Genomic DNA, 15463 nt, shown 5'->3' with positions numbered 1-15463 from the left:
CAATAGTCTAATTAAAGGAATGACTTGGCTCAAACTAGCAGAGTCTGCACTGACCTCACATGTCACAACTTCAAATGGTTTCAGCACCTTGCACAGCACTGAAAGGATTCCCCACTGTGCAAGAGTGAAATACATCCCCCCTCCTTTCCCAATGTCATGACTTGTGCAATATGCTTGGATGGCTTTGCGCTGTTCCTCCATCCTCTGAAGCATGTACAGGGTGGAATTCCACCGAGTTACCACCTCTTGCTTAAGTTGGTGGCAGGGCAAGTTAAACTGCTCTTGGAGCTGCTGTAATCTCCTACATGCTGTGGCTAAATGCCTGAAATGGCCTGAAATTTTACGGGCCACCGAAAGCATCTCCTGCACCTCACAGTTATTTCGTAGGAAGCTCTGCACCACCAAGTTGATGGTGTGAGCAAAACAGGGAATATGTTGGAAATCACCCAGCTGTAATGCTCGCACTATATTGTTGGCGTTATCTGAAATGACATACCCTGGGGAGAGTCCGAGTGGTATAAGCCATGCATCAATCACATCTCTCAGTTTGCGTAACAAATTGTCAGCCGTATGCCTGTTAGTGAAGCCGATGATACAAAGAGTGGCCTGCCTGTGACAAATGTTACGTAGTGGTGTACATGCTGCTGCTGTTCCTGCTGGTGAAGGTGAATGACCAACCCAGTGGGCTGTCACAGTCATATAGTCTTTGGTTTGGCCACTTCCACTTGTCCACATATCTGTGGTAAAGTGAACAGTGGGCAGAATGGCATTTTTCAGCGCAATCTCTACATTTTTACACACTTTTTGGTATAGTTGTGGAATAGCTTTACGGGAGAAATGGTGTCGCGATGGAATTCTGTAACGCGGACACAAAACCTCAATTAACTGTGAAAAACCAGCTGCGTTTATTGTGGAGATTGGACGCAGATCTAACACTAACATTGCAGCCATGGCGTCTGTGATTCGCTTGGCGACTGGGTGACTGCTGTCATATTTGCTTCCCCTCGCAAATGATTGTTTCACAGTTAATTGTTGAAATGTAGGACTGCTCATTTTATTAACCTGCCTCTGGGATGACGATTCACCCCCAGCAGCAGCAACAGCAGCAGCAGGACTAACGCTTTCTTCAGAGGAATCAATAATAGTGCCGGAGTCATCCAGCCTTAAGTGGGATGCCGGGCTAACTCCGAGCGCTACTGAGGATATTGATGAGGATGGTGTGGTGGGTGTATTTTGTAGCCGTCGGTATGTCGGTGAGCGGAGGGTCTTAGCTGATGAGGGAGTGCTTGTATTCTTTTGGGAAGAACTTTCAGCTTTTCCCAACACTTTGCCATGAACTCTCGTTAAATGGCGTAACATAGACGAGGTTCCAAGATGGTTAAGGTCCCTCCCTCAACTGACTGTGGCTTCACATACACTACAAATGGCTATACAATTGTTGTCTGGATTTGGGTAGAAATAATTCCACACATAAGAAGTGGATTTTTTTGTTTTATGCCCAGGCATGACAATGGCCTTTTTCTTGTCACGTGCCAGAACTGGTGCCATTGGTGCAGGACTTACACAAACAACCTCATCCTCATCAACATCCTCATTAGCGCCCTTGTCGCCTACACAAATCTCCCCCTCATCCTCTTCTAATTCCAAAGTGGCATCCTCAATTTGGGTATCACCGGCTACACTCGGGCTATTAAGGCACACATCAGCAGAATGCTCACGATTAGACATCCCACTGTTGGATGGACTCTCCACAGGGATTGTTGTCATTTGTGAATCAGAGCAAATATTCTCCTGTAATGCCTCACTGTTATCTTGCAGCTCGGCTTTGACGCGTAACAGTAGTTGTGCACCAATTGTAGGCTGGGTAACTTTTTGGGATCTGCCACTAATAGCCAAAGATGAAGGCCTCATTCTCTCTTTGCCACTGCGTGTGTAGAATGGCATGCTTGCAATTTTTTTTTTATCGTCACTTAACTTTTGCTCAGTTACACTTCTTTTTCGCTTCAATACAGTAAATTTTTTTTTGGTTTTTGTTTTTTGCACTAATTTGAAAACACTCTGTTGTTTGACATCGCCTTGGCCAGATGACGTACTGGGAACACTAACATCAGGACTGGTGACAGAACCTGGTTGCTCATTCAGATCATATGTGGACTGCTTTGAATCCATTCTGAGCGCAAACCACTGGGGAGTGCTAAAAATGATTTAGTAGATACTGCTGACAGTTATGACTTTTGACAGCCAGAAATATTAATGCACAATTAGGGAGGACACCCCAAAAGCACTGAAGAGGGCTAAAAATTATTTAGTAGATACTGCTGACAGATATGACTTTTGACAGCCAGAAATATTAATGCACAATTAGGGAGGACACCCCAAAAGCACTGAGGTGTGCTAAAAATTATTTAGTAGATACTGCTGACAGAAATGACTTTTGACAGCCAGAAATATTAATGCACAATTAGGGAGGACACCCCAAAAGCACTGAGGAGTGCTAAAAATTATTTAGTAGATACTGCTGACAGATATGACTTTTGACAGCCAGAAATATTAATGCACAATTAGGGAGTACACCCCAAAAGCACTGAGGAGTGCTAAAAATTATTTAGTAGATACTGCTGACAGATATGACTTTTGAGAGCCAGAAATATTAATGCACAATTAGGGAGGACACCCCAAAAGCACTGAGGTGTGCTAAAAATTATTTAGTAGATACTGCTGACAGAAATGACTTTTGACAGCCAGAAATATTAATGCACAATTAGGGAGGACACCCCAAAAGCACTGAGGAGTGCTAAAAATTATTTAGTAGATACTGCTGACAGATATGACTTTTGACAGCCAGAAATATTAATGCACAATTAGGGAGGACACCCCAAAAGCACTGAGGAGTGCTAAAAATTATTTAGTAGATACTGCTGACAGATATGACTTTTGACAGCCAGAAATATTAATGCACAATTAGGGAGGACACCCCAAAAGCACTGAGGAGTGCTAAAAATTATTTAGTAGATACTGCTGACAGATATGACTTTTGACAGCCAGAAATATTAATGCACAATTAGGGAGGACACCCCAAAAGCACTGAGGAGTGCTAAAAATTATTTAGTAGATACTGCTGACAGATATGACTTTTGACAGCCAGAAATATTAATGCACAATTATGGAGGACACCCCAAAAGCACTGAGGAGTGCTAAAAATTATTTAGTAGATACTGCTGACAGATATGACTTTTGACAGCCAGAAATATTAATGCACAATTAGGGAGGACACCCCAAAAGCACTGAGGAGTGCTAAAAATTATTTAGTAGATACTGCTGACAGATATGACTTTTGACAGCCAGAAATATTAATGCACAATTAGGGAGGACACCCCAAAAGCACTGAGGTGTGCTAAAAATTATTTAGTAGATACTGCTGACAGATATGACTTTTGACAGCCAGAAATATTAATGCACAATTAGGGAGGACACCCCAAAAGCACTGAGGAGTGCTAAAAATTATTTAGTAGATACTGCTGACAGATATGACTTTTGACAGCCAGAAATATTAATGCACAATTAGGGAGGACACCCCAAAAGCACTGAGGAGTGCTAAAAATTATTTAGTAGATACTGCTGACAGATATGACTTTTGACAGCCAAAAATATTAATGCACAATTAGGGAGGACACCCCAAAAGCACTGAGGAGTGCTAAAAATTATTTAGTAGATACTGCTGACAGATATGACTTTTGACAGCCAGAAATATTAATGCACAATTAGGGAGGACACCCCAAAAGCACTGAGGAGTGCTAAAAATTATTTAGTAGATACTGCTGACAGATATGACTTTTGACAGCCAGAAATATTAATGCACAATTAGGGAGGACACCCCAAAAGCACTGAGGTGTGCTAAAAATTATTTAGTAGATACTGCTGACAGAAATGACTTTTGACAGCCAGAAATATTAATGCACAATTAGGGAGGACACCCCAAAAGCACTGAGGAGTGCTAAAAATTATTTAGTAGATACTGCTGACAGATATGACTTTTGACAGCCAGAAATATTAATACACAATTAGGGAGGACACCCCAAAAGCACTGAGGAGTGCTAAAAATTATTTAGTAGATACTGCTGACAGATATGACTTTTGACAGCCAGAAATATTTATGCACAATTATGGGGGACACCCCAAAAGCGCTGGGGAGTGCCAAATATGAAGAAAAAATAATAAACCTCTATCCTCCTCTCTGCACTAGCGATTTTGGTTAGAGCAATTGCAAGAACAATATTGTATTCTCTGTCCCTGCTCTAATTAGCCTATGACTACACCCTGCTCTCTCCCTCTGTCAAATGGCGATGGATTGCTGTGGAGGCGTGTATTTATAAAGTTGAAGTATCGCGAGAACCGAGCCCCGAGATCCGACGACGTCACAATGACGTTCGGCCTCGATTTGGATTCGGAATGGGCGGTAGAGTACCGAGCTGCTCAGCTCGGTACTCGGATACCCAAAGTTCGGGTGGGTTCGGTTCTCGGAGAACCGGACCCGCCCATCTCTAGTCCTAATGCCCTTTAAATGTTACACCTACCTGGTAAACGGAAAACATATATATTGGACGCAATCGTGTCCCCAATTGATATTACACGTTGTATGATTGCTTTAACTGTCCGAATGGTAAACCAAAATGAATAATGTCAGTAGCAATCTACAGCTACAGGATTTGGAAAAAAAGTACTGTTTATGACTGTTTTTTTATGAGTTACAATACTAAATTACTTGGACTGTTTCATTCACTGATCCATAAGAAAACAAAAACAAAAGAAATATTAAATGCACAGTCGAATGACCTTTATTATAAAGCCATATAAGTCCAGCTGTCAGATATCTTTAATCGCAATAGAACTCCACTTGTTTATGTTTGTATGGTTACCATAAACTACTATAGACCAATAGTGAGAATTTCCGATCTAACCTTCCCGCTGATTGGAACAATCGTCAGATGTAAATGCTAGAGAATACCATTGAAGCATTTTTCCATGTGATATACTCATGAGTCAGAGCTTCAGGATTGGCCACATATTCTGTCAATCACATTACCCCCATATGATTGGAACAAATTACCGCTGGTAATTAAAGCTGCCCCACATTGACAGTATATAAGAACTGTCAAATCAGTCCTCGGATAGCTACGACTAAGCAGACACAGCGAAACGCGCGTCAGCGTTTCGCTTGGTGCATCTTATTACTAACTCAACCAGGAATAATAGACTATGCTACATTGCTCCTAAATAGACCCAAAGTTAGTTGGAGCGCTAAACATGCAGCTAGCAAGACACTTTTATTGATGATAGAAGGACTATACTTATTATCCTCTAATGCTAGCAATACTCCTATACTTTTGAATAGTCAATTAATTACCGGACGCGGTCATTAAGCAAAATACAAGCAAATATGGATTATGCCTGAAGAAATTAGCAGATAATAGAGTCTAAAACCATTTAAATTAATATTAGTTATGTAGAAGCACCCAGCGAATTTTAAGTACACCATTATTTTAGACATTTGATACTCCCATCTTATTTTATATTTCGCTGATACTATCAGACAATAAAAGTTATGTTTTAATAGTTCCTCTCTTCTATAAAAATTGAGAGCAATCGTCTTAGTCTTAGTCTTTTTTCTTGAACAAAACTGGATCTGTCACAAAACTGGAGAGCAGTAGGCAGGTTCTAGGTTTAAATCAGAGTCAGTATGTCAACACCGTAGTGTTAAAAAACAGAAAAAAAACTTATTATACTCCTCTTCCTCCAATATACACTGTTAGCAGAAGAAAATTGAAATTCAACTATTCACTCTCCTGTCTTAGTTACATTAGTTGCTGTACAGTAAATTACATTGACATACCTGTTTTTACTGAGCACAGTGTACAGCATTTCCCACACTGCTGCTATAGGGGATTCCTTCGCTATAGTGCTTCCTCCAGTAAGATATACATAATTACTCTTTGCATTTTAAATAGAGCATGAAACTTGAGGGTAGTTCTAACCAAATTCATAGTGATTCTCAGCACTTTCATTTGAAACTGGGTATAAGTCCGCTCTGCCTAAACTGTACTTGCCTTATGTAGACAGACAGAACAGACTGCAGTATATGAATAAGTGTTTGTGCAATAAAAGGTCACATCAGCATGCATACAAAAATATTCAATTCCAAAATAAATGAATAACTATTAACAGTATAATCATTAAAATAAATATTCAATGAATTTTTTTTATTTCACTTTTTTACATCCAGTACATAAATCAAGATGCTTTCAATGCATACCGTACATTCAGTGTATTTTTTAGTCTATCTTACTTGCATACACATGTTTTGCTCTAGCTAACTTGAATCAGCCACCTCTGTGTTGGAATGCCCTCAGCACACCCTTACTGTATATTGCCTAGGTTTGAGATACAATGAATGTATTAGGGTAACTACAATAACTTTGGAACCTAATACATGGTTATGTACCTGTGACATTGAGTCGCTTTATACTAGCATTCAACATCACATAGGTCTAAATGCGACAAAATGCTTTCTAAAAATGAAGATCAATAATGATAAAATTGAGACAGATACAAAATTCATAAATCTATGGCTTTGTTTTATAGATGATATTTTAATTATCTGGGGGGCAAAAAAGACCAGTTTATTGAGTTTATACATATTCCTAATATGAATACTATAAATTTGAAGCTGACATTTGATATAAATTCTCAACAAATTACTTTTCTCGATTTAACCATATCGATTTCAGAGAATAATGAACTGGTCACTGACATGCACAGAAAATCTACTGCAACCAACAGTGTTTTGCATGCTGAAAGTTTTCACCCACTTTCAACTATATGAGAGATACCTAAAGGTCAATTCCTCAGAACCAGGCGAATTGCAGTAATTCACTTATGTTTGATAAACGAGCTGGAGAGCTAGGAGAGAGATTATTCAGAAGAGGATATAGTCAAAATCTGATTAACAAAAAATTATGACCAAACTAAGAAAGTAAATAGGGAATAACTACTCTTCAGGCGGTACACCTGTCAAACCGTAATGCAGGGTCCTAAGGCGAGCTCAGGGAGGACAGAAACCTCCCATGGAGCAGAACCAATTTGATTAATTGGGACATATAACTACCAGTAGCGAAATATCGGAGAAATTCTACATAAACATAAATATATCTTACAGTTGGATATAGATCTAGGACTAGTCATTGGTGACAGAATCCCACTTAGCTGGAGACTGTCCAAAAACCTAAAAGATATGTTAGTGAAAAGTCATTTTACCAATATAGATAATAAAGTAGGATTTCCAAAATCAACTGTTGGATTTTTTGCATGTGGAACAAATTTCAAAAACAAAATAACATCAAGACTTTTATCAATTGTAACTCTCTGGGAGTCATTTATTGCTTACAATGTACTTGCACCTTGAAATATGTCGGCATGACCAGCAGGCCCTTTAAACTAAGGTTGCTGGAACATGTCGGCAACATTCAAAATGCAAAAACTGATATATTAAAGATGAAGCAACTGATGACTGTTGCTAAACCACTTTTTGAAGGAACATGACTGTAATCCAAAACACATTTCATTCCTTGCCCTAGAAAAAGTAACTTTAAATATTATGGGTGGTGACATCAAAACACAATTACTCAGAGCAGAATCTAAGTTCATCTTTCTGCTTAATACTGTTAGTCCAAATTGGCTTAACAAAAATAATAATTATACAGTATTTATTTAAATAATTACTTACCTGAATAACATAATACTGATTAGGATATTTTGAGAATAATAAGTTTAAAATACCTCAGTATGTCTATCTAAACCAATCACTTACCTTAATATTTACAAGTTGATGTCGGGAAGACATTTGGACCCTGAAAATTAAAAATGGAAATAATCTCGATACATTTTGTACAAAGATATCACATAATAAATGACCAATCGCAAGGGTTTAGCAACTGCACGATAGTTGTTTCACTCAAATTATCTCTTTCTATTTTAATTATTTACACTATTACATTTATTACCAACAGTTTTCGATAGATTTAATTTTAATCACAACACTAATATGAAACATAACAACCATGTTTTTTTTCACTTTGATGATTGCTGGAGGCCAAAAGGAAATTATTACAGTCTGCCTCTTAATGCACCTTATGAAATACAGGTTCAAATATGCCTTCTTCTTTTATCTTTTTTCTTTACATTTTTTATTTTTTCAGATTTTTATTATTATTATTTATTTTGTGCTATTTTATTTAGTTATTAATACTTTCCTTCCGTTCCTTTGAATATTTATAATAACTACCATATCCTTTCAATCTCTGGCATTATATTTATATAGACCTCATCTTAATGCTGCCATTGAAATATGCTTTTTACGGCCTTTATATGGTTTAGTTTATGTTTTTAATCTTTTTAATTAAATATTGTCCTGCCCAATTAGGAGTAAAGGCACAATTTAAATTACCTCCCCCTTTAACATGCACATATCCTTGAAAAAGTCTGTATGGACAAAAAGTGTTGGATTTTGACTTAACCTGCATGCCGTAATTGAAGAAGACTTTCGTGTCACATATGTCTCACTAGGCTGGTAACGCCAATTACATTATAACAACAAGAAGCGACTCAGAATACCGGGGGACTGAACAACTAAGGCAGAATTGGGATGCCATTAGGGACAATGTAGGGTAAGACTCATTCTTAACTGTGATTCTGCTGACCATCTTGTTGCATTGTATGTCTGTATGCTTTTCAGCCTTCACTATCAGAGCTATAAACATCCCCAGCAGCAGATCTGCATGGAGCAATTGTAATTATATAATTTATTCCACTACAATCTTTTCTCTTCCTTTCATTCCCTGTATGAGATACATCTCTATATCAATTGCATTTAATGTAATATACCATGTATTGATACCACATACTATTGAGCATTCATTTACCTCACTACTACTTTGTGTCATCTTATTACTGCTTTCCCTTGTTGTTAGCTTTTTACATTTGTATACATCAATAATACCATACTTTATAGTATTTTTGGTTACAATAGAACATGTTTGTCCACTAATGCAGTAACGTATTTGTGCCCTTTTTTTCTGTGGAATGTTCTGGTATGCATATGTGGGTTAGTCCCCGATTTTGGAGACTGACCCACTCAGTCGGGCCTTTCTTCCGACTACAAGGACAGTTGGGAGGTATGTCCTACGTCACACTGCTCTGCTCATGAAGGAAGTACATGTGGCTTTGTCATTTACAGCCACACCTGCTTGAATGCCCTTCTACAAATCGTGCATTTGCCCCTGTGATATGTATTTTATGTAATATGTATTTTAAATGAAGTCTTTGCTAAAAGTATCTTCTTAATTACAGTCAGCACACTATAGCTCTCCCTACTTCACTTATTTTTCCATTAATAATTTTATGAACCCGAGTTTATTTATAAGATATTTCTGAGATCTCACTATATAACCCGTTCTCGAGTAGCAGGAGGTTTTGCTGTGAAAACAGAAAACTGAGCTAGTGAGATCTATTGTATTTCAAATCAGTGTAAAACCGTACATCATACAGACTGTTGGCAAAATCATAAGAAGGTGAACATTTTCCTGTTAATTGTGCTCATTTTTCTTCAGTAGAGAGGCTGCAGTTTCCACAACTTAGGTCCTTCACCCAATATGCAGTGCTGCACTTTGTGCTACTTCAAACTACACATTAACCTAAAGAGGGAATTCAAATATATCATTTGATGTAAGACTTTATAAAACAAATACAAACATAAATAGATGCTGCTTGTGTCATCTGCATCTAAAATGTCATGAAATGCACAATACATCCCCTCTAATACCAAAGAAAACTGACAAAGCACTTCTGTTCTGTTTTGTAAAAGTACCGTACATCTAACGGGTTCGGTATGAAATGTCTACATTCATAATGTCTACATGTTCATAACGTCTACACAGTTAAAGTGTTCACATACATAATGTATGAGGCCATAACCACAATAAAATCAAGGTAGGTCATTCCACATAGTAGGTGGCCACATCCTACAACACATTTTATCATCACTGGAGCATCAGTGACAGTTTGTTTTTTAGTGTAACAATCAGAAATAATGCCAATTGGCCTCTGGGTTAACTTCCCTTTACAATGCAGCGCCGCTTGAAATTTAATCGCGGAAGAGGCTGAACACGCGGGTGTTGAAGAACCCGCATATTGATACATTTACCCCCAGATGTCTGACGCAGCACCGATGTCTGGCGCAGAATGCTATCCAGGCTTCACTGCTGCCCAGGAGCAAACACAGGATATCTAGAGGGGAGGCTCCAAATGTTAGATTTCAGAACAAAACAAACAAAAAAAAGAAAACTTTACATCACTCACCTGTTACAGACTGACATGTACCCCGCTGCCCACAAACTTCTCTCACACATGCCCATCAGCTATTCTCACATATGTCATATATGCCCTTGCATAGCTGCAATTTGTCACGGCACTATTTTAGTAAATAGACTCCATAGTCTCTAACTTAAGGACATTTATAAGTGTAATCCCCCATCTCCCCATTTTCTCCAGCCTCCTCCCCCTCCCCGATTTTCTGTAGCATCCATTCTCCCCCACACACATTTTCTGTAGCATACATTCTCCCCACACACACATCTTATGTAGCATCCATCCCCCCCATCTTCTGTAGCATCCAGTCTCCCCCCCATTTTCTGTGCAAATCCATTCTCCCCCACACACACATTTTCTGTAGCATCCATTCTCCCCACACACACATTTTAAGTAGCATCCATTCTCCCCACACACACATTTTATGTAGCATCAATTCTCCCCACACACACATTTTATGTAGCATCCATTCTCCCCACACACACATTTTATGTAGCATCCATTCTCCCCACACACACATTTTATGTAGCATCCACCCCCCATCTTCTGTAGCATCCAGTCTCCCCCCTATTTTCTGTGCAAATCCATTCTCCCCCACACACACATTTTCTGTAGCATCCATTCTCCCCACACACACATTTTATGTAGCATCCATTCTCCCCACACACACATTTTATGTAGCATCCATCCCCCCCCATCTTCTGTAGCATCCAGTCTCCCCCCCCATTTTCTGTGCAAATCCATTCTCCCCCACACACACATTTTCTGTAGCATCCATTCTCCCCACACACACATTTTATGTAGCATGCATTCTCCCCACACACACATTTTATGTAGCATCCATCCCCCCCATCGTCTGTAGCATCCAGTCTCCCCCCCATTTTCTGTGCAAATCTATTCTCCCCCACACACACATTTTCTGTAGCATCCATTCTCCCCACACACACATTTTATGTAGCATCCATTCTCCCCCCATTTTCTGTAGCATCCATCCCCCCCCCATCTCTTTGTGGCATCCATTCTCCTCCCCCACACATTTTCTGTAGCATACATCCCCCCAACACACACTTTCTGTAGCATCCATTCTCCCCCCATTTTCTGTAGTATCCTTTCTCCCCCCACCACACACATTTTATGTAGCATTAATTCTCCCTCTTCCCCCTTTTACTGTAGCATCCACTCCCCCTCCCCTCCCATCCCCTCCCCTCCTCGCTTCTCTGCAGCATACTTCTCTCACCCTCCCCTCCGTTACTCTGTTGCATACTTTCACTACCCCTCCCCCCTTTCTGTACTCACCTTTAGTTTTCTTTCATTCTCTTCTCCGCCTCTTGTTTCTTGCTTCTTTCCTCTATATTTACTTCTGCCAGACTCCTGTCGGCTCCTCTACAGGCGCCGGGCACATTTGAAAATGCGGTGCTGCACAGTAGCAGCACCGCTTAAGTCTGCAGCAGGAGCCCGCTTAAACTTAACCTACTATTAATTGTTTTATTAATAGTCTCCTCGGCCGCAGTGCCGCCCCCCAGAGGCTGGCGCCCTAGGCAGCTGCCTAAGGCTGCCTAATGGTGGTGCCGGCCCTGCCAATATGCCAACACATTATATACATATAAAAAAGATGTCTGCAGGTAAGACAATTAAAGTTATAGCAATGATCATGGTAAAATGTAGATTGCATTCATATTTATATTTAGTGTAAGGCTGGCCAGAAGGGGAGGACTGTGGCGTGAGTTGGACAGCTTAACATGTATTGGAATACATTCCCTGATTTTACTACAGAGTACGGCTTGAATTAGTAAATATAGCATTAATATGATTTGGTCAGTGCAGACAATAAATGTATTCTTGTCTATACAATGTGGCCACACCCTCTTGCACCCCAGTTTTTATTTAGTTTCTTTGCATTCATTAAATACTTTGGGTAGAGTACAATACTTTATGTTACTTTTTTTTTTTGCAAAAAATAATTGAATGGGAGTACTTTCCTTTAAAAGCTGTGTGCAGGTAACAATCAACTCAGTTAAAAGTAATAGCAATATTCATGTTAAAGTACAGATTGCATCCATGTTTATATTTAGTGTAGGACTGGCCAAAAAGGGAAGACTTTGCAATATATGGATCTAACATTCCTTGTTTTTAATACAGAATACAGCTTGAATTAGCTAATAAAACCCTAATAGGGCCTGATTCATCTACGTACATAATTCCTGTTGCGTGCCAAATCTTCCGTAAAATTGCTCTGTGCAGGCACAGAAACAGACCTTATGCCAGTGAACCCAATTGCGTGCAATTCATGCACAAATGCAAATGACACTGCCGACTGCCTACAACCGGAAGGGAGGAACGAGGGTGTGAAGGGACGGACATGCATAGACAATGTACAGTAAAGGAGTGCTGAGGTTGAACACACACACATTCGTTCGACTTAACCTCTGGGCATGTCTCTGGTTCTTTTTTTAGCTGTATCACTGCACCAGCTACGGTGCAGGTGTATGTGCTGATGGATAGCGATGACTGCCACGTGTGCTTGCTAGTGTATGCAAGTAACGAAACTTTATAAATGCATTTATGTGCAGTGCGCATTAAGAACATCCTGATTTATGTGTTTCGTGTAAAGAAAAAAAAAAATTAACATATATTTTTATTAATGATTGTTCATTTATTTAATTGATTTTTTTTCTTGCATGCATTCTGATGGGACATGATATTGCACAAATGCAAGTATGTATTCTGTAGTCAAATGTGTCTGTGTGCATAAGGTAAGTGACATATATCTAGACCATAGTTATACCTATATTCAAATTTTAACATTTATTGAGATCTGCTTGCACTTGAACAAGGGCATATGTGCATGCAAGTTATGTCCGATTTTTTTCCTGCATTTTATTGCATTAGAAGATGCAATCCATGATGTTAGATGCAGAATCCATGCTGTAAGTGTAAAAAGGACCAATTTTCTGCCACATCAGAAAGGGAACCTGTGCTTTTGCACTGCCAATAACACTTCACAAGTCTTCAGCCGTTCATAGAACAACGAAAGGAGATGTGTCAGAGAAAATGTATCAGTATTTTCATAACAAAGTTAAGATAATGAAAGTATTAAGGAAATTACCTGTATTTAAGAGTACCTCTCAGGAAAGAAAAAAATCTATCAACACCAATATCAAAAAATTGAATTGCAGACATTTTTTGTTGACAAACCTAATTCTGCAAATTTTGGACAGAAAATGAAGCACACATAAATTTTCCTATATTACTTTCTCCTGATTTTGATCATATTGAATACTGGTAAAGTAAGCTTCCTCAGTGGGAAAAATTATCCAATGTGCTACATAGACTACTTCTTTCCCAAATTATAGTGCATCATCTGACTAAGTGCTGCTTGTGGAATCTCATTCATTTATGGTCCTAAAAAACGCAATCACTCACATTCATAATAATGTATTAGGAATGAATATGGGCAGCACAGCATCCAGTGTTTAATACTTCTACCTAACAGCTCTGGGATTATGAAATTGATTCCCTATCATGGCTTTATTTGCTGCTGACAAAAATAACACTAGTGTGTATGTATGTGTGTGTGTGTGTGTGTGTGTGTGTGTGTGTCAGGGATAAGCCCCTCTAGCTACTCCCTGACTAGATATCTTATATTCTAACAGTCATACAATACATCACCTCTATTCTAGGAAACCGCTCCTGAACCCCTTTATCAGTCACAAACCGCACTCTGCGCACTTGTGACTTGGAAGCTTACTGTAAGGGAACACCGGATTCCAGACCCAAATCTAACACTCACCTCTTTCTCTAAGGCTACAGATTTCGCTGGTCCCGTCCCAACACAAACCTAGGCTTCACACCTCTCAGCAACGGCCACCAGATACGAATAAGGCCCCTAGCAAGCCTATGACTTAATCACCCAATTGCGCACACTCTATGCACCGGTAGCTAAATAGTTAACTCTTCTCACTCTGGTATCTAAAGAATTGATCCAGCCAAGCAATCCGTCTCTTCTAAACAGGCAATGGATTCGTTTAGAGCAATAAGGACAGAACTATTAAATTTCAGATTTAATATACAAAAAGTGCAATGCTTATAGATAATAAAAACAATTAGATAAAGATTTGACATACAAATAAAAAATTGCAAACAGTAATAAAAACAAATGGGATGAAAGTACAGAGCATAATTTACAAATAATAATCTGTATGCCTGGGGCAGGCAAAAAATATGGACAGTCCTTCAATTAGATTGATCCCCAAGAAGCTGACCCTTTGTCCCTCCAGAACACAGGTTTTTAAACAAACTCAAATGGGACGGCATTCACAAGGGCAGTGTGAATGCTAATGGTATGGGGCGGAAATGGGTGTCACCTCAGGTTTGTTCAAACTATTCCTAAGTTTTGACCGGTCTTAGATTTTCTCAGATTTCTCCCAGAGACATAACTTTCCCTTCAATAAACCGATCATAATTTCCCACACATTTAAATACCAAATATGATGAGATTACAACAATATCCAATCGCATCCAGAAATACATGTAGCTATGGCTGTTCCCTGTGTAGTTGGTATCTATGTTTTAAGACCCTTGTGTGGTTTTTGCCCCTCAGTACGGAGTGGCATCCAGATATCCCAAAATATGAACTATGTAGACATTTTCCTTTGAAACCCATATTTCTATATATCTTTATAGCCAGTCTTGAAACACTATCTTTGTCTACAAGGATCTCACCTAGGCATATGGCTCTCTAATTTACACCTAGGGGTAGTTTGTGTTTACACTACCTATTGAAAGGAAGTCAATTAGCTAGTGAAATACATAATCGAAAACAATGGATGTCTGTGATCTGCATATCTTAAGCTGGTCTCTTCACAAAGGGCTTGCTTAACTTAATTACCTCCTACTGGGCTCATTTGGTTACACATTTATCTGATTTGAAGATCAGGTTAATTTATTTATCCATGCAAAGTTTTATTTGGCCATGACATTTAATATTCTATTTCAGCATATCAGATTTATGCTCTCATCCTGACATCTCCCCACTTCAAGAAAT

Source organism: Mixophyes fleayi, chromosome 4, assembly GCF_038048845.1.
Source record: "Mixophyes fleayi isolate aMixFle1 chromosome 4, aMixFle1.hap1, whole genome shotgun sequence".
NCBI lineage: Eukaryota > Metazoa > Chordata > Amphibia > Anura > Limnodynastidae > Mixophyes > Mixophyes fleayi.
The sequence above is the reverse complement of the archived record's forward strand: the minus strand, read 5'-3'. Positions refer to the sequence as shown.